At 43.9% G+C, this 21,202-nt stretch overlaps 1 protein-coding gene across 1 annotated transcript in view; it reads left to right on the top strand.

Annotated features, from left to right (window-relative positions):
- FRMD4B (FERM domain containing 4B) overlaps positions 1-21,202 on the top strand; it is a 123,934-nt gene that overhangs the window by 53,658 nt on the left and 49,074 nt on the right. The window lies entirely within an intron of this gene.

Raw genomic sequence — 21,202 nt, 5'->3', positions numbered from 1 at the left:
GAAAGCAGGGCCTCCAATTAGGAACAGACCACAGGCCAATGACCCATCGAAAGCCTCAACTCTTCCACGTTAATGTTCCACTCCTGGTAAACTTTACCCGTAGATTATTTACAGATCACCTAGTACTCGTTCCCAGCCAAGGTTTTGAATAGTATGCTCCTTAAGGGACTGCTTACCGAACAATGCCTTCCAAGCTTGAAAACCTCCAGTCACGGAGTACTCCTTCACCTCAGAACCTCCAAGTCTGCCCGTTCAGTTTGGGAAAATGACTGAGGAGTCCACTTAACAGGCCATGATCCGTTCACCACATTCGTTAACTTTGTTTTGCACCGTGTTACTTTTTTCTTTTTTTAATTTGTGTTCAAGTTAGGAAAAACGCTTTGAAAAAAAACAGGAAGACCTATAAATGCCAATTTTGTTTTTAATTAAAAGGAAATGTTGGGATATGAGGAGGATAAATTAGTTTCTAGATCCTTGACATGACGCTGCTGGGTTCTCCACGCTTGGCTTTCTTGGAGAAGCCCTATTCCCTAGGAGGATCAGACATGTGAGGAATGTCAGTCATCATGTTAGGGGGTGAGTCTGAAGTTGATTGATAAATGAGGGCTTTAGGGCCAGAAGCTCACTCTGCAGTCTGTGAACTGCTAACCCTTCCTTCTCCATTTTCTGCCTGCCAGGCATGTGATGGACACTCTCTGAGCCTCATTTCCTCATCAGGAAGATGCTACCTGCCCCCTAGATTAGCAGCTGTAGATTGGGAGATCAAATGTATGTAAACATTGCCCGGGGCAGTTTCTGGCATGGAGTAAGCTCTCTGTACACTTTGGCTATTATTATCAATTATTCTAGTGTCATTATTGCCTTCCTCATTATCATCATCCTGTCCTGTCTCTTGGCAACCTGGGAAGAGACTTTTGGGACCAAGGTGGTTTTGAACAAGCTGAATCGCATATTAAGGGGAAGAACAGAAGAGACAGGCTGATGTCACAAACTTCCTTAGGGAAGATCTCTTGCCTAGGACTGAAAGTCCTTTGGTAGTAAGTCTAGACCTTTTAGCCCTAAGACTTCAAGGTTGGTGAGTTAGTTGCTCCAAGCCCGAACCAATCCTCCTTTTTAACTTTGCTCTGTGCCTGCTGGTTTCCTGAGTGATTACTAGGCCGATGAACTGGAGGACACTGTTCTGAACTTGTCTGACCCACACTGAGGAGTAGAAGGAATGGGAGACCGGCCACCAAGGAACTAGCAACATGACCCTAAGTGAGCCGCTTGTCCTTTCGGGGCCTCAGCTTCCTCATCTGTAAATTGGGATTAATGAAAGTAGTGACTTGGCAGGATGGTTTTTGAGGAGATGAATGGTGTGGAACAACTTTGGAAGTACAGATTGTTTTGCAAGCAAGCATTAGTGATTGCTGACCAGGGTAAAGGAAAGAATAAGGTACTGTGAACTGTTGACATTGGGTTTATAATGAGGCAGAATTGTGATTCCTTGCTACCACCCACCCCCTCCCTGTGATGTGATTGTTCCTCCTCTGAGTGGAGAGACTATATTTTTCCTCCAAAGTTTTGTTATAAAACTAATTTAAGACAATCAGGCAAAATTAAGTACCTCAAGGCAATGTTACGTATTGGTTAAAGCAAAGACCTAGAATCAGACAGACTTACTCAGATGCCAACGTCTGCTACTTACTCCCTGTGTAATGTTGAGCAGGTTATTTAAAGTGCCCAGGCCTCAACTTCCTCCTCTGCACAATGGAACTTATATTCATAGTATACACCCTGTAGCATTGCTATGAGAATGAAATGAATTAATATTTGCAAAGTGCTTCGAATAGTTCCTTCCGTCCCCCCTGTTGCTTCAAATATGAATTGTTTGGTATATAAATTATGCTGTGGTGAACATCTTGGTATAGTTGGGAGGTGGTTATCTGTGATTATTTTCTTATAGGATATTTCTCAGGTCGAAACAGGCAGAGGGATGTTCCTTAAAAAGGCAGAGTACAACGTGCTAAAATGGAGTTTGCACATTCTTGATAGCTAAATTAAAATTATACAAAGTTTATAGCTTTATCCAGTAACATCGATTGAATGCCTAAAATGCGTCAGCCCCAGTCTAGGCACTGAGGACACAATGACACATAGATGCGGGCATGTCATTCCAGGGAACTTGGCCTTCTGTCAAGGGCTACCTCAAGGGCCATTCTGAATTCCACGTTTCTGTTGGTTTACATGTGGGTGGCTGTAGCTCTTGGCTTTTAGAACTAAACTGAGTTTACTCACTGAGGTTTGAACCTCCAAAAATGTCACTGAGTAAGTTCCAAGACCAGAGTGATGTGGCTTTCTCAATTAAAAAAGTGATTGAATACCTACTTCTTTTTTTAACTTTATTTATGTATTTTGAGACAGAGAGACAAAGAGAGAGGGAGGGAGAGGGAGAGAGAGAGAGAGAGAGGGAGGGAGAGGGAGAGAGAGAGAGAGAGAAAGAATCCCAAGCAGGCTCCACACTGTCAGCACAGAGCCCCACATGGGCTTGGATCCCGTGAACCGTGAGATCATGACCTGAGAGAAATCGAGAGTCAGACACTTAGCCAACTGAGCCACCCAGGTGCCCGGAAACTCCTACTTAATGCTGTTCTGGCCCACCCACTCCTTGTGAATTATCTCTGGCTGTCTCAAATTCAGCATTTCCAGAGCTGAACCCACCAGGATCCCAGCCCCCAGAGCAGCGCCTCTTCCCTGTCTCCCTTTGTATGACATCACCTTTCTCTCTTGAATCATCACTGAGGATTTCCCCTTCTCCCTCCCACCTATTTCCTCCGTCTGTCAGTCAGCTCCTTTCTCTTCCTCTATCAGAGTGCTTGCTTTCTCAGCCCTCATTCCCCTCCACTCAACCCGACTGGAGAGCTCTGTGTGTATAGTTTGAGTGCTTTCGATGACATTATTTTCACAGTCCACGCGTGATTTTATTCAGTCCCCACCACAAATGTTATTGCCATTTAACAAATTAATGGATGGAAAATCAGGCCCAAGGGAACAATGTCCCAGAGCCAGTGATCTCCTGGGTCTTTTCTGATTCCATCACCCACAACCACCCACAACAGACCCCAGTTATCTTCCCCAGACATTAATGGGATCATCATTTTCACCTTCTAACAATCTCTCGGGTTCCCATTGCAGAGACCCTCCAACACCCTAACCTGGCCTCGAGGCTCTACTTAGTCTATATGATGTACTTAAATTTCCTATACTCTGCTGTTCACATCTGTTCATGCCTCTCTTCTCCTTCCTCCACATATCGCCCCTGCGTGGCTTTGCTCAAACTCTTCTTCTGGAATGCCTTTAAAAAACAACAATCCTCCCCTTCTTATTTAGCTTCCTGCCATGCTTCCTTAAGAGTATTTTAAGTGAACATTATCATAACCAGTAGGAAACCTTGCTCCCTGAAAGTTAATTAAAATAGTAGAGGGGAGGGTGGACTTTCATTCTCTTTAAATAGGTGACAGTCTGAATTCCCAAGTCAGCCTTTAAGCTGCAAAGATAACAAGCTGCTTGGGTAACAGAACACAGACAAACGCGGAGAATTCCTGAAAGCTGACAAGGCTCAAGGCTTTATCACTGAGCCAGCCACAAATGAGTTTATAAAAGCAAAGCCTTTTTTTTCCCCCTTTTTTCTTAAGATCCTGAAAGGTGGAAGTTACCGAATAACCATGTGATTAGGGCACTTCTGCTTGTAAGAAAAAGTGAGTGACTACAATTTGCAATTCAGTGCTGGGTCAGAATGAGAGTACATTGTCACCCAGCTTCAAATGGGAAGGAATAATTCACAACTTACAGCTGTGCTCCAAAAAAAAAAAAAAAAAAAAAAAAAAAAAATGCAGCTATTTCCCATGGGAAAGGAACTTTTGTGGAGTCCCTAAGAGTAGTTAATGAGGGAGGGGAGAAAAGAATCAAAGACTTTAAAGTACTTTCCGGCCTCGGTCCTATATCTCTAGAGCACTTAAAAGCTCTAAAATATTCTTCCATTTCCAGAACCTGTAACATCAGTTACAATAATAAAAATAGCAGCTCCCGTGGGCTTGGTGCTGTGCCCAGTGCTTACATCAATGGGGAGGCAGTAGTGAAAACAGGAGCTCTGGAATTTAACTGCTTGGGTTCAAATCCAGGCCCAGACCCTTGCTGTAGAACTGTGGCTAGCTAACCTCTCTGGAACCCGGTTTCTGGGTTCGGGGTCTCCGTAAATGTTACATGGCATTGTTATTGTTCCTAATATACATCACATCAACCCTGTGATGATAGGCAGCTGTTACTATCCCCATTTTACAGATGGGAAAGCTGAGACTTGGAGCAAGCAAGTGGCTTACTGTCTAGGTCACATAGCTAGAGAGTGACAGAATTAGGACTCCAGGGCTCCTGCTCTTTACCGCCGTCAGGAGTCTCCTGTTTTGGATTCCAACACAAACTGTAAGAATCATTACCTTTCTTGCTGGCAGAATGAAGAAGACTGACTGGACAGAAGTTGAACATTTCTGTCTTGTTTTGGGCAAGGGCTGTCATGAATCAGCAAAAGGCTTTTGTGAAGAAAAACTGTCAAGAAGCAGCTTTTCTCTCTTCCTGTGAAATGACTGTCTTTTCAAGTTTGACCTAAAGATATAGACAAGTCCTTCTGAATATCAGTTCAGTGCTTTAATGCTTCATTTTTAATGATTTGTAAATACATCTAAGTGGTGGTTTTACATGTTTTATAAACATTAATTCATTAATCATCTTCACCCTATGAACTTGGTATAATATTATCCCCATACTACAAGCGAGATTAAGAAATTCTGTGCAGCATTATATTTATATTACCATATTATGGTTTCATGTTTCCCAATGACTTGGCCAGATGTTAAGAGTTATGATGAATAAACAAACAAGGTAACAACACGTGGGGAATCATAGACAAATGATTGGGAAATACCTGGTCAAGAGTTAAACAAAATTCAAGTTCTTTTCGGTAAGTTTCCAATCTGCTCATGTGTATAGCGAATCTCCTAGAAGAAAACATGTAAACAGTGTTTCCTACACTTGTTTGTCCCTGATGTATGAGCCTCTTGTTCAGTGTTCTCTGGACCTCACCTTGTTAAGTGTGGGTTCATTTATTTGCTGAAAACTCAGTATTAAAATGCCTTTAAAAGATAAGCAATTTGGGGAAGTCTGTTCTTTGTACTTCCTGCCAGATTCATTACTACCCTAGATTTTAATTCCATTAACTCTTAGGCAGGATAAACATTCAGCAAGTTCTGAACTTGCTTTTTCCGAAGAGCTCTGAATTTGGAAAAAATCAGCCATCCCACACAATAGGCACTTTTTCATCTCTTCTAAGCACAGGATGTTAGAGCTGCCCAATACCAGGCATTTGAACGCTCATCTTATAGCTGATGAACTAAGGAGTGACATATCCATGACAATTCAGGTAGACAAGACCAGACCTGCAGTCTGTGTACCCCAACTGTCTCAGATTTACCGTTTTCACTTCCATCTATGTAAGCAGACCTATGTGCATCCCTGCTGTCCCTGCTGGAAGGCAGTGAGGGACGGCAGGCAGTGGACTCTACCCTGGTAAGTGGTCTTATCAGCGCAGTAGCCCCGAGTCTAATATTAGTCACTCGAGGAGACAGTTTAAGAGTGAGAAGGCAGGAAGTGAGCTCTCGATCATCGGGCCCTTGGATGCCTTGCCTTTTTCTCATCGTTCCACTCCATTCATTTGTGTAGATTAAATACCTAATGTATATGAGGAGCTGGACCAACCAAGGGCTGTGATGGAAGCAGACTGTATTTCCTGCCTCCTTTGTAGGAGACGCTGGGGAAAGGCATGCACTCTGGAGTCAGAGAGGCTGGTGTGAGTTTGAGGCAAGCCCTCCCAATCTGCAGGTGGCATGACCTCCTGAATCTAAGGTCCTTTTTCTTTGAGAGGTTTGTTTTGTGGAGTAAATGAGATAATGTACCTTTCAGGGTGCCTGGTACAGAATGGAGATGTTGTAGTACTTGGGAGCTGGCTTCCACTTTCCCCTGAGTCCCATCAATTATAGTGAGATGTGGGTGGTTTTTGTGGCCTTTTTTTTTTTTAAACCATCCTAGCAGTAATTAAGTGCACAGTTTAGTGGTGCACATTGTTGTGCAACCATCCCCACCATCTGCCTCCAGAATTTTTCTTCCTGCAAAACTAAAACTCTGTACCCATTAAATAGTAACACACGTGCCCCCCTCCACCAGCCCCGGGCACCCACCATTCCACTTTCTGTCTCTGTGAATTTGCCTGTTCTGGGCACCTCATGCAGTATTTGTCTTTTAGTGACTGGCTTATTTTACTTATCATCGTGTCCTTACGGATCTCATCTATGTTGTACCGTGAGCCTGAATTTCTTCTATTTTAAGGCTGAATAATATTCCATTGGGTGTAAAGACCACATTTTGTTTATCTGCTCATCCATGGATGGACACTTAGTTTACTTCCAATTTTTTATTCTTATGAATAATTCTGGATGGACACACGTACGCAAATATCTTTTTGAGACCCCGATTCCAATTATTCTGGGAAGAGAGATGCATTTTTTTTAAGAAGAGTCCCTGGCTTCTAGGTACTTGATTATATTCCACCATTCATTGGAGTAGGATGGGATGAGCTAAGAATAGGAATTTAGGACAGAGCTCAGATTCTTATTGTAAATCATCAGGTCTTACTTAGCAAAATTAATGCTTAAGGAGTCTAGCATTTATATTAAAAATATTGTTGTAGATGAACGTCTATTGACATGGAAAGATCATTACAATACACAAAGTGGAAAATAAAACAGAAGTATATATATTATCCCTTTAAAAAAACACAAAAAACGTGTGCCAGGATATTCAAACACGCAATACATGCTTGAAAACCGGTGTGTAAGTTACAGTATAGTGCAGTATCCTCTGAATTTTTTTTTTGTTCATACAGCACATTCATTCCCAATGTAAGTATATGTTTTATTTATTTATCTATTTGTAACAGTTACATGCATGTGGAACCATACCAACATCCTATTCAGAATAAAATATTTACCAAAGAAACATGTGTGGAAAGGCATGAGCCAGCTTAACGCATTCAAAGAAATAGATACAAATAAATACCGTTAGAAGTCCTACTGTTTTCTTTTTGTACAGCCACATACCTCTCCACCATAGAGACTACAAGAGAGTGTATTCTTTTATTATTATTATTATTAAAAACATTTTTTAAGTTTATTTATTTATTTTGAGAGGGAAGGATAGGTGGGGGAGGGGCGGAGAGAGAGAGAGAAAGAGGGAGAGAGAGGATCCCAACCAGGCTCCGCAATGTCAACACAGAGCCCGATGGCAGGGCTCGAACCTACAAGCCACGAGGTCATGACCTGAGCTAAAGCCAAGAGTCAGATGTTTAACTGGCTGAGCCACCCAGGTGCCCTGAGAGTGGATTCTGAAGTTAGGCAGAGCTGAGTTCTAGATTCCACCTCTCACTGGTGGACAGTCTTAACTAAGGTACTGAACATCTCTAAAACTCAGTTTCCTTATCTGTAAAGGGATAATTACAGTTCTTTACAAAAAAAAAATTATTAAGGTACGATTGACATGTAACATTAGTTTCAGGTGCAGCAATCTACATGATGATTAGACATTGTATATAGTATGCAGGGATCACCACCATAAATCTCCTTGACACCCATCGCCAGATGTAGTTGTGACCTTTTTTTTTTTTTTCTGGTGATGAGGACATTTAAGATCTCTCTTAGCAACGTTCAAATATGCAGTACAGTACGACCATGTTTTTTTGCACGCTGCCTGGATAAAGGTAGGGGCAGAAAAAAATTAAGCTATTGTTATGTTTGTCATGACTTAACAATTGTCTCAGGACGGTGGGAGGAAAAATGTTGCTAATTTTCCTTCTTTGCATGTCAGTGTGTTTTCGTCGATCAGCCTACAACACTTAGACGCCATTTTGTATTTTAAAAACCTCGAAGTTTCACACAGTCACGTCCACCTCTCGGGCACGGCGTCCTCTTTCAGAATGAATGTAAGATCTGTGGCACGCTACCCACTTTGCCTAATGCAAACTTCCCAAACCAAGGCTTCAGCTTCTCCCTGCCACCCAGAGCCGGGAGCCCATGACTCTCCCCAGCGTGTGGGAGGCCCTGTCCAAAACCCGCTGGCGCCCAGAGGCTCTGTCAACAAGCTCATTCAGTTTGGGCACAGGCACCCGAGGCTGGGCAGGCGGAAAGGAAGCAATTAAGACAATGGAAACCTACCGGGGGAGAAAAAGCTGTTGGCAGGGTCGACTTCATGGGTGTGTGACCTGTGCAGTCACACGGGGCCCCCGGCTCAGCGGGGCCCCAAGCTTGGTTGATGCTCTTCTGTCCCCATTTTGAAATTGGTAATGATTTTTTTAACAAGGGGCTCCACTTTTTCATTTGTCGCGGGGCCTTGCAGACTGTGTGGCTGGTGCCCGTGGTGAGGCCTGGATGTTGAATAGATTATTGAAAGAAGGTGCCTCTTCTGGTGTCTAAACAGGTCCTCCAATGAGAAAGGTGGAACCACACAGAATTCTACAAATCGGCTTTTTTTTTTTTTTTTTTTTTGCATACGTGTGGAAGGCCTTAGCCCTTTCTTTTCTTTTTTTAATGTTTTTTAATGTTTGTTTATTTTTTGAGAGAGAGACAGAGACAGATGGCGAGTGGGGGGAGGAGCAGAGAGAGAGGGAGACACAGAATCCAAAGCCGGATCCAGGCTGTGAGTTGTCAGCACAGAGCCGGACACGGGGCTTGACTTCACCAACCACGAGATCTTGACCTGAGCCGAAGTGGGACGCTTAACTGACTGAGCCACCCAGGCGCCCCTTGCCTTGCCCGTTCTGATTCCATTTTGCATGATCTCCCAGGTCTGAGGCACGAGGTGTAACATAACCTCTACCTCATGGGCCTCCTGTGAAAATGAACAGACGTAATGCACGAAAAGGGGTTTAGAGCAGTGCTTGGTGCCTGGAATACTCATTTCTAAAAGCTTCCTAAATACTCATGCCCTTAATCCTTGTATCAATTCCAAGAGCTGGCTATGATTATTATCCTCATTTTACAGCTGAGGCCCAGAGAAGTTGAGTTAACTTGCCCAAGTCACACAGCTGGTAAGATGTGGAGCTGAGATTAGAACTGAGGCCATCGGATGGCAGAGCTCATGCCCTCACTTCACCGTCATGCACATTGCTTTTACCATCATCTACTAGGTCCCAGGCACTCTTAACGTTCTTTGTATCATTTTGTCCTCAAATGGTAGCTACTGAGATGCTCATTCTGCAGATTTGCAGGCTGAGGCTGGCAACCAAGGTCCCATATCTTGCACACCTGGAATTTGGATCTGAAACCTCATTCTCTGAATTTCCACTCTGCCTTTCCTCTGGATAACTTCTCAAAAGTTAATCGAAAGGATGTTTGATGAGATGTTTGATGTTTGATGAGATGCATTTAGGCCGAGGGGCAACTCCTAGAGCCAGAGGCGAGACGACTTTGCATGGCCTGTTTCTGGCAGCAATGTCCCGTCCTCTACGCTGGCGTAGGCCCTGGGGTCTTGCTGGGTCCCCTTCCCAGTTCCATCCTGAGGAGCTAGGTGTGCTCCTGGAAGTCTCACCTCTTTATTTCTCAGTTTTTCCATCTGTAAATGGGGGTGGTAATCCTATTTGTGGAAGAGGATTCTTGAGTGGATTATGGTTATATGCTGAGTTGAGTGCCTAGCATGTTTTAAGTATATTTCAGACTGTAAAAGCCGTTTTGCTGTAGCTTTTAGAAAAGAAAGGTATTGCCATTGTTTGAATAGAAGCAAATATTTTTGTCTGTTTTGACAGTTCTTAGCAGTTCACAGAACTCATTCTCAGACTATTATCTCGTTTGGACTTTTAAAAAAGTTTTTCTAAATGCCTGTACAGTCTTGTTCGGACTTTAAAATGACCCTGTGAGGGGCACCTGGATGGCTCAGTCAGTTAAGCGTCCGACTTTGGCTCAGGTCATGATCTCATGGTTCGTGAGTTCAAGCCCTGCATACAGCTCAGTGCCTGGAGCCTGCTTCAGATTCTGTGTCTCCCTCTCTCTCTGCACCTCCCCCCACCCCACCGCTCACATTCTATCTCCCTCCCTCTCTCTCAAAAAATAAATAAGCATTAAAATTTTTTTCTTAAATGACCCTGTGAGGAAAGGGCTTTCATGTCTGTTTTACAGAAAACTAAGCCCTGATTCACCAGCTACAGGCAGAATCAGGCTAGGAATCCAGGCATTTGTATTTCACAGCTTCAGTATTTTGCATTTCAGAACAGTTTGCTTTGGACAGTTTTAAGACTTGATGCAAGTAAACGAAAATAAAAGACCCGAAGTTCCACCTTTATATAACTTAGACGGCTGCTAACACCACAGTGAGGATCAACCCCGTGCCAGGAGGGATCCGGGCCTTTGCACCGTCTCTGCTACTTGGTACTAATATGAAACTCAGTCTTGCCTGGGCCTTTCAGATAGCAGCTAAGACATCTGCGTATTTGGGGTTCAGTAAGAATAGAAAGTAGCATGACAGGTGCTTCTCTCCCCGAAGGGCAAGCCATTCAGAGTCGGCCTGAACTAAGGGATGGCATTTTGAGGAATGACTTCTACATCCCCTCACTGATACACATTTTAGTGCCTTTGCATTTGGCTCAAGAAACACTGAGTAAGAACACAACACGTACTCAGTCTTATTATCTATTCAAATGGCTGATGTGGTTAAGTCCACTTTTGGCGTGATCAGGAAGGACACACTGAGTCACACATCTAGGACGAAGGGATAAATTTGTGGGGCTTCAAGCTGACCATAAATAATTTTCACTTGCCTCGTAGGCAGTTTCCCAGGAGAGGAACAGATTTCTTTGTCTTTACCGTCTTTATAGAAAACATGATTTGTATTGATTATTTTTCTTCCACGTGTCCTTTTTTCTAACTCAAGATTTGTATGAGAGATCGTTTTGAAAACTTACAGCAAAATATACTGACATAAAATTTACCATTTTTAACCACTTTTAAGTGTGTAATTCAGAAGTGTACAATATATTCTCATTGTTACGCAACCAATCTCCAGAACTCTTCATCTTAGCAAAACTGAAACCCTATGGCCATTAAATACCCTGCCGCATCACCCCTACCCCAGCTCCTGACAACCACCATTCTACCTTCTGTCCCTATGAATTCGTGAAATATTTTTATTTTGCTATGTTTACAGATTTTCACCTTAATCTGCTTCTCAGCCTGAGTCCTTCTTACGAATTTTCTTTCTTCTGAAAGAGTAGAAGTTTCAAAGTAGACATGATTAGAATCCTCAGTGAGCTGGCTAATGTTTAGAAAAATCTCTCATCACATTTTCATTATTATCAGAAATTCTTTTGACTTAAAAAAATAGTTTGATAGTTGATCACTATCAAGCATGCAGATGGACCGAGTTAATTTGCCCTGTGTTACAAGTTAGGCCATGGACAAAAATCTAATGGCGAAAGAATTCAAGCTGGAAGGATACTGTGTTTCTCACCAAGCAGATTCCTTGCATCTTGGGTACAGCACTGAGATAAGGAAGGTCCGATACAAATTCTGTGGACTGGTCATGATGTGGGAAGAGCAAGATTCAAAGCTGAACTTGAACCAGTTATAGTGGACACTGCTGAACCAATCCTAAAACTACTTACAACTTGGGACTTGGCAAGGTGCTTCCATAGTTTTCTCCCCGTGTTGTTTATTACCAACCCTTAAGGGTTGGCAGGTTTAGCAAATAAAAATAGAGGATGCCCACTTAAATTTGAATTTTAGATAGATCATGAATATTATTTTTATTCCATTATACTTAACATACACTATTATATTAGTTTCAGGTGTACCTTATAGTGCTTTAACAAGGAATAATTTTTTTTAGTAGAAGTGTGTCCTAAGTATTTAATCTGGCAACTCTAACCTAGACCACCCACTGGGGATTCTTGGTGGTAATAATCCACCCCTAGCCTGGTCTGAGCACAGGGGGAATAAAGAGTTCAGTAAGCTCTCTGGTCACTGTCAGAAACGAAAGAACCCAAGAACACGTTTACTGAACGTAGGCAGGTGCCGTCACAGCATTCTGCTGACAGACAGGACACCGTCCCTATTTTTATAATAAGGAAGCCAAGGCTTACAAGGTTAGTTTATCTGAGACTACAGAAGGCCTACAGAGCACAGAGACCTGGGACTGAATTCAGTTCTCAGACCAAACCTTATTACTGCACATCACAGGTGGAGAGCCAGCTGCTTTGTTGGTTGGTCTGTTGATGTTTCTAAGCAGAAGCTTTGCAGTCACCTGCATCCAAGTCCTGGCTGCCTCTGTGCAAGTTCCGGTGGCGGGAGCAGCCAGGTGATTTTTTTTGAAGATTATTTATTTATTTTCGGGGGGGGGGGGAGGGGAGAGAGAATCTCAAGCAGGCTCCGAGCTCTCAGCGTGGAGCCTCATGTTGGGCTCAAACTCCCAAACTGTGAGATCACAACCTGAGCCAAACCCAGTGAGCCACCCAGATGCCCCACTAGGTGACTTTTCTAAACCTCAGTTCCCTTATCTATGAATTGGAAATAGTGCCTATGTCTAGGTTTGCTAAGAGGCTTCAGTGAGTTCCTCTAAGTAAAGTGCCAAGCCCTTGTCTGCCACACTGCACCACCCAGGACAGTCCCCTTTAAAGCCAGTTTCTTTTATTGTCCTGCTAAGGAGCTGAGAGGTCCCAGGGAGCTGGAGATCAGAGGCGGCCTGGAAATGCATGTTCACACCTGAACCCCAGTGAAAGGGCTTCATTTGCTCAATGACGAAGGGGGGGGCACCCCTTTCCCCGGAAGCAGTGGGGACTCGGGAGCTTCAGCGGGAGGCCTGGAAGATGACTTCTGTAAGGCTCTCAGTGATTTGGCTGGAGGTGTGATCCAGAAACATTTAGAGGGGGTGGGGGTGGGGGGAAATTCCAAGAATGGAAAGACCCTGTGACCTGGGAGGGGAGCGGTCGAGGTCTGGACCAGCCTGCCTGGCTTTTCCGGCCCCTCCCCGCTTCCACTACAGCTTTCCAGTCCCCTCCTGCGCCTCCTCCCCTCCTTCCCCATCCGCGTCCGGGACCTGGAGTCCCCGGGGCCAGCTCCCCCGCTGCCGGCGCTCGACACGTAGCGCCACCTCCCTGCGGGGCCTTTGGTTAAGTCTTCAGACCTCGGTGCGCCGGTTTCCCGTCTGGGATCTCAGCGTTTGGACCCAAGGAGCTGAGCTCGCCCCGCCGGCCGGCTGCGGTTTGGTCTGGAGGGGTGGAAGGCAAGGAGGGCGCTTCGTCGTAGCTACTGGGAAATCACCTCGGTCTGTAAGCAGTTTTTCTGTCCTAAATATTTGCAGTGGTGACATTAGACAACTGAGGGAGTTGCAGCCTAGCTTTCTGCCCTTGCAGACAATTGACTATGAATGAACGCGTCTAGGTGTTTCCTACTTTCTCCATCCCGTCCCAGGACTTGGACTCCTGTAACAGAGATAACTGGTCGGGAGCAGAGAGCTTACTATGAAATTTTGAGTCGGTAGCAAAAAAAAAATGGGGCATCAGGAATACCTTGCGTGGTTGAAGGAGCCTTTGTTGAGGTGGAGAGCTTCTTTTCTGAAGTGAGGTTCAGGTGAGTTTGGATGTAAAATTCTGCTGAAAATGACTGGGGTCTGATTCTGTAGCTTTTTAAGAAAAAGAAAATTTTTTAATGAAATTTGCTGTCTTTGCTGTTAGGGGACAACTGTGGACGGAGGGTTGTTTTGGTTTGGTTCAAGAAACACATATTCAGTTTTGTTATCTGTGTTCAGATCTCTCATGCAGTTTAATTCAGCCTTTGGCTAATCCAGATTAATCTAACTTTAAAAAGCCACCTGTCCTTCCCCAAGAAACTGTCATAGAACCAGTCAGTGGCCACCATGTTTATAAATTGCAAAGCCCCAAGTTAAGCTGATGAGTCTTTCCTTCCTCAACTACCCTTTCCCCATTTTCTGACCCTTCTCTTTAGAATCTGGAGGAGTTAGGCAAAGAGGGTAAAGCACAGGTTTGGAGTCACATCTGCTACTTTCTTACTGTGGCAGTTTATTTTTTTTTTAATTTTTTTTAATGTTTTTATTTTTATTTTTGAGACAGAGAGAGACAGAGCATGAATGAGGGAGGGGCAGAGAGAGAGGGAGACACAGAATCGGAAGCAGGCTCCAGGCTCTGAGCCATCAGCCCAGAGCCCGACGCGGGGCTCAAACTCAGGGACCACAAGATCGTGACCTGAGCCGAAGTCGGACGCTTAACTGACTGAGCCACCCAGGCGCCCCCTTACTGTGCCAGTTTAAATTAATCTGTCTAAAATCTCAGTTTTCACATCTGTGAAATGGGGGAGCTGGTGATAACAGCATAATACACCTGTAGGGAAAGGATTTCACCCAGACTCTGCCATCTAATAATGCTCAGTCAGTGCGAAACTGTTACTCGAGGCATTTCTTTTGGGGACTAAATGACATGTTCACCTGGCATCAGTGCTGGGTCAGCCACCCAGAGACTCCAAACTAAGGTCCTAGACTGTCCTCATACTCCTGAACCTTCTTTTCTGTTTTAAATGGTTGATTACTGCCTCTTTTTTGAAAATCTCTTTGTGTTTTATGATGTGTGTATTCTATTATTCTATTGCTGGGTTCCCCTTGAGCCCTTCTGATTCAGCAGGTCTGGGGCAGGACTCAAAAATTTGCATTTCTAACAAGTTCTGAGATAATACTGATTCTGCTGGTCTGGGGACTGTGATGTGATAACTCCTGTGTTTCTTATGCTTGCGCTTTTAATGTCCCCTTACCTAGGAACTGGCAGAAAGAAATTTGCCATTAGAACTCCCTCGTTATTGGGGCGCCTGGGTGGCGCAGTCGGTTAAGCGTCCGACTTCAGCCAGGTCACGATCTCGCGGTCTATGAGTTCGAGCCCCGCGTCAGGCTCTGGGCTGATGGCTCAGAGCCTGGAGCCTGTTTCCGATTCTGTGTCTCCTTCTCTCTCTGCCCCTCCCCCGTTCATGCTCTGTCTCTCTCTGTCCCAAAAATAAATAAACGTTGAAAAAAAAAAAATTTAAAAAAAGAACTCCCTCGTTATTAAGTCAAGGAGCTAATAAACCAGACTCTTCATAGAAGACCAAGTTCAGAGATAACTGAAAGAAATGCAATTTTTTTTTTTTTTTTTTAATTAAAACAGGGTGGTTTGAAGGCGTTCTGGCCGGTGAAAAACCACTCGAAGTAAACTGATAACATACCTTAAATTGCTGATCACCGAGTGTTAATCAGTCCAGTAGACTGCTCGAGGAACTTCCTGTTTATACACAGTAACCGATACCTTTTAATAATGACATGGCTAAACAAACTATCATCCTTAAATCCTGGATCCAGCAAGTAGTTGAGTCGGCACATACTCCACCATGTAACCGACATTGTGTGCACTTTTTCTACCTAGTATGATCATGACCATGTCCTGGTCGGTCAGTGAAGTGCATGGGTTTCAAGCAAGCGTAGATAAGGAAGTAGCTTATCATCAGGGTCTCTACAGTGCAATGCCAGGAGACTAGCAAATGTTTTTAATTAGCACAATTCCTAATGACGGCAAATCTTTAGTTTGCATGGAACATAGCATTAGAACTCCCAGCTGTGACAGCTTGCCCAAATCCCTGGATGTCCCTTTTCACACCCTTTTACTTAATTTCTTTTTTCCCACTTATTTAATTCTGATGATATTTAGACTACATGGTAGACTTAATCTTGAGTGTTTAAACAGGCATTAACTATAGTGTTTTTACATTTACATGTACATTTTTTAGCAACATATTGTATCTACCCAGAAGTGTTTTTTTTTATTATTTATTTTATTAAATGTTTTAAAGTAATCTCTATGCTCAATGAGGGGTTAAGCTCACAGCCCTGAGGAGTCTCATGCTCTACCAACTGAACCAGTCAGGTGCCCTGCATATACATTTTTATGAAATACGGGTTTTGAGTTATATATGGAGAAAAAGACTCCAGCCCTAAGTTACTTTTTAAATAGCTTAGTTTATTTTTTTGTGTAGGAAAGTTGCTACAGTCATTTCCATTGGGTCCTTGTATTTAACATGTGCTTTCTAGGCACTTTTGCTTTGGGTTTCAGGTAAGGAAGAGCTTTAGCATCAAAAAAAAAAAAAAAGGGGGGGAAGGTTGGGGCTGGGGCTTGTTTTTTCGAAGTGTCCTAGAAACCTAGGGATGCCCCTACACCAAGCACAGACAGCCGCCATCTTCAAGGGAACTCAGTGATTGGCCTGCTCTGGAAAGCAGTAGCACAGTTTGCTAACTGCCTGCACTTCAGCCTCAGAATGGCAGGTGGCTGGTTGTCTCTGTGAGCATGTGCCCAATTAGCCACAAACAGGTGCACACATTTGCTGGGGGTGGCTGTTGCCACACAAGTGCTCCCACGGACACAAAGGGTGGCCTCAGTTTTGCCAGCCACGTGGCTTTCTTAAAAATGAGTGAGGTTGGCACATTCCTACAGGGTTTTTGAGGTCAGCGAAGAAAAACAAGAGCCCAAGACAGGGGGCTTGAGAATGCCAAAGCGAATCATCGCCTGAAAAAATAGTCACATTGGCGAAATGGTGGGTCATGGGCTGCTTCCTCCTAGAGAGCTGTCAGAATTGGAATCTGGAATACCTAAATGGAGGGGTTCTACCTAGGTCATCAGATGAAGCACACACATGTTTTTCAATGTGACATCTACATTCCTGCCAACATGATGAAGAAAAGCAATTTCTGGTTTAGTTACTGAGAAGTAACAAGTCCTATAGATTTATGAGTATTCTCTCTGGCCAGGACCTTGAGAAACCAGTCCCTGTTGGCAATTCTGGTCAAGTGCATCTTTAAAATAACATTTCCATTGCCATTAAGGTCAAGAATGCCCCGTCAGGGTGAGTTCATTCAGTGCTGGAGAAAGGCAGAGACATCTCCATCCAGGGCTGCTCACCTCCCAGCTGCTCTCAGACCCTCCCTCTGGATTCTCAGGTTGATCCTGATTCATATAAACTGAGCCTCCTTGCCCTGCCCTGCGCTGCCTGCCTGCCTGCTTGCCAGCCGGCTGGGAGGGGCCTTCAAGCTCAGTGGATCCACGTGGCCTCAGGCTCCCAGGCAAATTCCCCGGCTGAGTTCTTCCGAGGGTGAACAAAGAAGCTCTCAGCTACTGTCAGTCCACTCAGACGTGAAATCTTTCTTGGTCCTAAACTCTGAAAATGATCAAGATTAACCTTAGAATAATGTGCCCTGGTTTCTAACACCCTGGTTGGGTTCCCTTTTTGGTTAGTAAGTTACAGCCTCTTGCTTTTGTTGGCCACTGGCGCTCTTGGCCTCTACAGGACAGCGGACTTGCTCTTCAGTTCCTCGCTTCCACCCGCTCGCCACGTCTGATTTAGTTTTTGATGTGAATTATATCACACAGAAGAATGCATAAAACAAGTAGGTTTGGTTTAAAGAGCAAATTCGAAAATGCACAGCCACATGGCCACACCCAGGGAGGAACCTTGCCAGGATCGTCTAACCCCTCTCTCCCCACCACCCCCCACTGTGTACTGTGCCCCTTCCCCTTCAGCAAAATCCTCTTTCCCTAGAGGTACGTATTTTCTTGTTTGGCTTTATACTTTTACCGCCTACATAAGAATCCCTAGTTTCACATGGCTTATTTTACAACATGGGATTGTGAATTTTTTGGGGTCTGGCTTCTTTTTTTACTGTTTGTGAGTTTCATCATGTTTGGTGAAGCTATATATGTTTGCTGTATGGTATTCCGTTGTATGAATACACTACAATTCTATCATTTCTATTGTTAGGAGATATTCAGGTTGTTTGTCTTCTTGTGAACTGTGCTGCTATGAAGCTTATTCTTTGGCATGAGTTTCTCTAGGGATATACCTGAGAAAGGATCTCTGGGTATAGGGCATGCAAATTTCCAAAATGATCGGACCAGTTAACATTCCCACTAGCAAGGGATGCGAGTTTCTATTGCCCTCCATCTTTGTGTAAACTAGGCATTGTCATTGTTGTAAGTTTGGCAGTCTGGTGCTTAGTGATGATTCACTGAGGGTTTAGTTTGTGTTTCCCTGAGTACTTATGAAGCTGAATACTTGATTCTGGCTGCTGCCCGTTTGGATTTCTACTTATGTGCACTGTTTGCTGAAAGGTTTAACCCATTCTTCTGGGAGGCTGCCTGCCTCAGCCGTCTTTGGGTCCTTCTGGTACTCTCTTTTAATGCTTATAGCTGATGTCCACAGCTCAATCATCTCAGTATTGGTGGTGGCTTATTAGAAATGGACTATTAAATGGGTTCTTACAAGAAAACGATGTTATGTATTCACAAGGAAACGATGTTTTACAACAGTACAAACGACTAAATTTGAAGGGATGATAGGAACCTTTTTTAATACAATTAAAAAAAAAAAAAGAGCTTTGTTCTTTCCTGAGAATATAATCATTTGGAATGGTCCAGATTCCACATTTGTCGAAATCATTTATGTATCTCTTTTATTTTTGTACTACTGACAATTTGCATTGTTAATACATTTTCTAAAACTGGAGGGGCGCCTGGGTGGCGCAGTCGGTTAAGTGTCCCACTTCAGCCAGGTCACGATCTCGCGGTCCGTGAGTTCAAGCCCCACGTCAGGCTCTGGGCTGATGGCCCGGAGCCTGGAGCCTGTTTCCGATTCTGTGTCTCCCTCTCTCTCTGCCCCTCCCCCATTCATGCTCTGTCTCTCTCTGTCCCAAAAATAAATAAAAAAACGTTGAAAAAAAATAAAAAAATAAAACTGGAAACCAAATTGAATTGCTGAGAAGGCATCTCCCTGTTCATTCTGTACTAATCGTGTATGTCACAAATTGCAAAGCAACAGTGATGGTCTCCAGTATATTTTATATGACCTGCACAGCATTTTAGCTCTTATTTTCATTTTTTGGTGGAGGCAGTACTTTAAAATCCAGATATCTTACATAAAACTCTGAGATTTTTGCCTTAATTTTCGGAAAAAAGAATGTAACCGTCAGGCAATAGTGGATCCACATTCCCACATGGCAGAAATCACCTGGATCTAAGTGATGGCTCTCGATCAGCAGTGGAGTCTGATGGTTTTCCCCCCATATGCAATCTCCTTTTTCCTCCATGGTACTAGAGTTTTTAGCTAGACATGTGGCTGCCCCAAGTGAAGATTAGCTGTGGCAGTGTCTTTTCAATTAGGGATAGCTGTATGATTGTTCCAGCCAATAGTCTTAGGAAAGGTGGGCAGATTTCATGTCCGGCCCCTAAAGTAATAGGTTTGTAGAGTAATGTTGTTCCTCTACCTGATGGCTGAACTGTGGACATGGTAATGGGCTATCTTGGACCCTGTGAAGGATAGCAATACCCCAGGAGTGGTGAAGCAACAGTAGACGAGTTTGGGCCCCTGAACACTGCATGCCCTTCTAGGACTGACTTGTACATAAAGGGAAATTAATTAAAACGTTGATCTCTGTCATACAGAGTCAAGTCTCCACGCTAAGTAATATATCAAATGGGCCATGTTTTCTTCTTTTCTTCATAGTCACCACCATTCCCCATTGTGTTTCTGTTTCTCATGCTAAGTTTGACCTGCCTTTTTTCAGCTAGCTTAAACAGTTGGATTTCTTTTTTTTTTCTTTTTTTTTTTAATTTTTAAGTATATTTATTTTGAGAGCGAGAGAGACAAGTGTGAGTAGGGGAGGGGCAGAGAGAGGGAGAGAGAGAATTCCAAGCAGGCTCTTCACTGTCAGCACAGAGTCAAATGTGGGACTCCAACTCAGGAAACCCTGAGATCGTGACCTGAGCTGAAACAAGGAGTCATACACTTAACCAACAGAGCCACGCAGGCCCCCCTGACAGTCGAATTTCTAATGCCTCTCTCACTTGACTCCTGATAGGCATTTGTATCTAAGATGTACTTGTATTCTGATATTTATAGTCTGAGAGTGACACAGGAGAGTAATTCTTTAAGTCTAAAAGATACAATTTAGAAGTTTTAGGGTTGAGGGGCACCTGGGTTGGTTGGTTAAGCCTCCGACTCTTGATTTCGGCTCAGCTCATGATCTTGCAGTTCAGGGCTTTGGCCCCCTCGTCAGACTCTGTGCTGACAGTGTGGAGCCTGCTTGGGATTGTCTCTCTCTCTCTCTCTCTGCCCCCTCCCAAGTTGAGCTTTCTCTCCAAATAAGGTTAAAAAGAATAAATAAGCTTAAGAAGAAAAAGTTTAAGGGTTGAATTATCAGGAGTTTTATAATAATTCAAGTCGGGGTTTCTCATACTCAACATTGCTAACATTTGGGACAGGGTAATTCTTTGTTGTTAGGGCTCTATCCTGTGTGTAATAGATGTTCAGTAGCATCCTGGCCTCTACTCAGCAGATGCCAGTAACGCCTCCTTTCAACTGTGACTATAAAAAATGTCTTAAGGGGTGCCTGGCTGGCCCAGCTGGTGGAACAGGAGACTGTTGGTCTCAGGGTTTAAAATCGAGCCCTGTGCTGGGTGTGGAGATTACTTAAGATTAAAAAATACGGGGAGGCACCTGGGTGGTTAGGTCAAGTAAGCCTCCGATTCTTGATTTTGGCTCTGGTCATAATCTGATTGTGGTGAGATTGAGTCCCGCATCAGGCTCCACACCAGGCATGGAACCCACTTAAGATTCTCTCTCCCTCTCTCCCCCTCTCCCCGTCTCCCTGTCCCTCTCCCTCCCCGTCTCCCTCTCTCCCTCTCCGCCTCCCCTCTCCCTCTCCCTCTCCCTCTCTCCCTCTCCCCCTCTCCCTCTTCCTCTCCCTCTCCCTCCCCCCTCCCCGCCCTGCTCACAGGTGCACAAGCCCGCTCATTTGTGCACTCTCTCTCTCTCTCTCAAAAAAAAAAAAAAAAACTTTAAAAACAATGTCGTAAGACATTACTGAATGTCCCCCCAAAGGGCAAAACTACATAAGTTAAGAACCACTAATCTAAAGTGAATTTCTTTCTTTTTCTTTCTTTCTTTTCTACATTAATATACCTTATTATTTTAGAGCAGTTTTAGGTTTCAGAAACTTGGGGCAGGAAGTCCAGGGAGTTCCCATATACCCCCTCTTTCTTTCCCCTCCTGACCTC

This window comes from Lynx rufus, unplaced genomic scaffold (genome assembly GCF_022079265.1).
Source record: "Lynx rufus isolate CCGP_SWC_20201006 ecotype Redwood Valley unplaced genomic scaffold, mLynRuf1.p SCAF_4, whole genome shotgun sequence".
In the NCBI taxonomy this organism is placed as follows: domain Eukaryota; kingdom Metazoa; phylum Chordata; class Mammalia; order Carnivora; family Felidae; genus Lynx; species Lynx rufus.
This window is presented reverse-complemented; position numbering and strand designations above follow the sequence as displayed.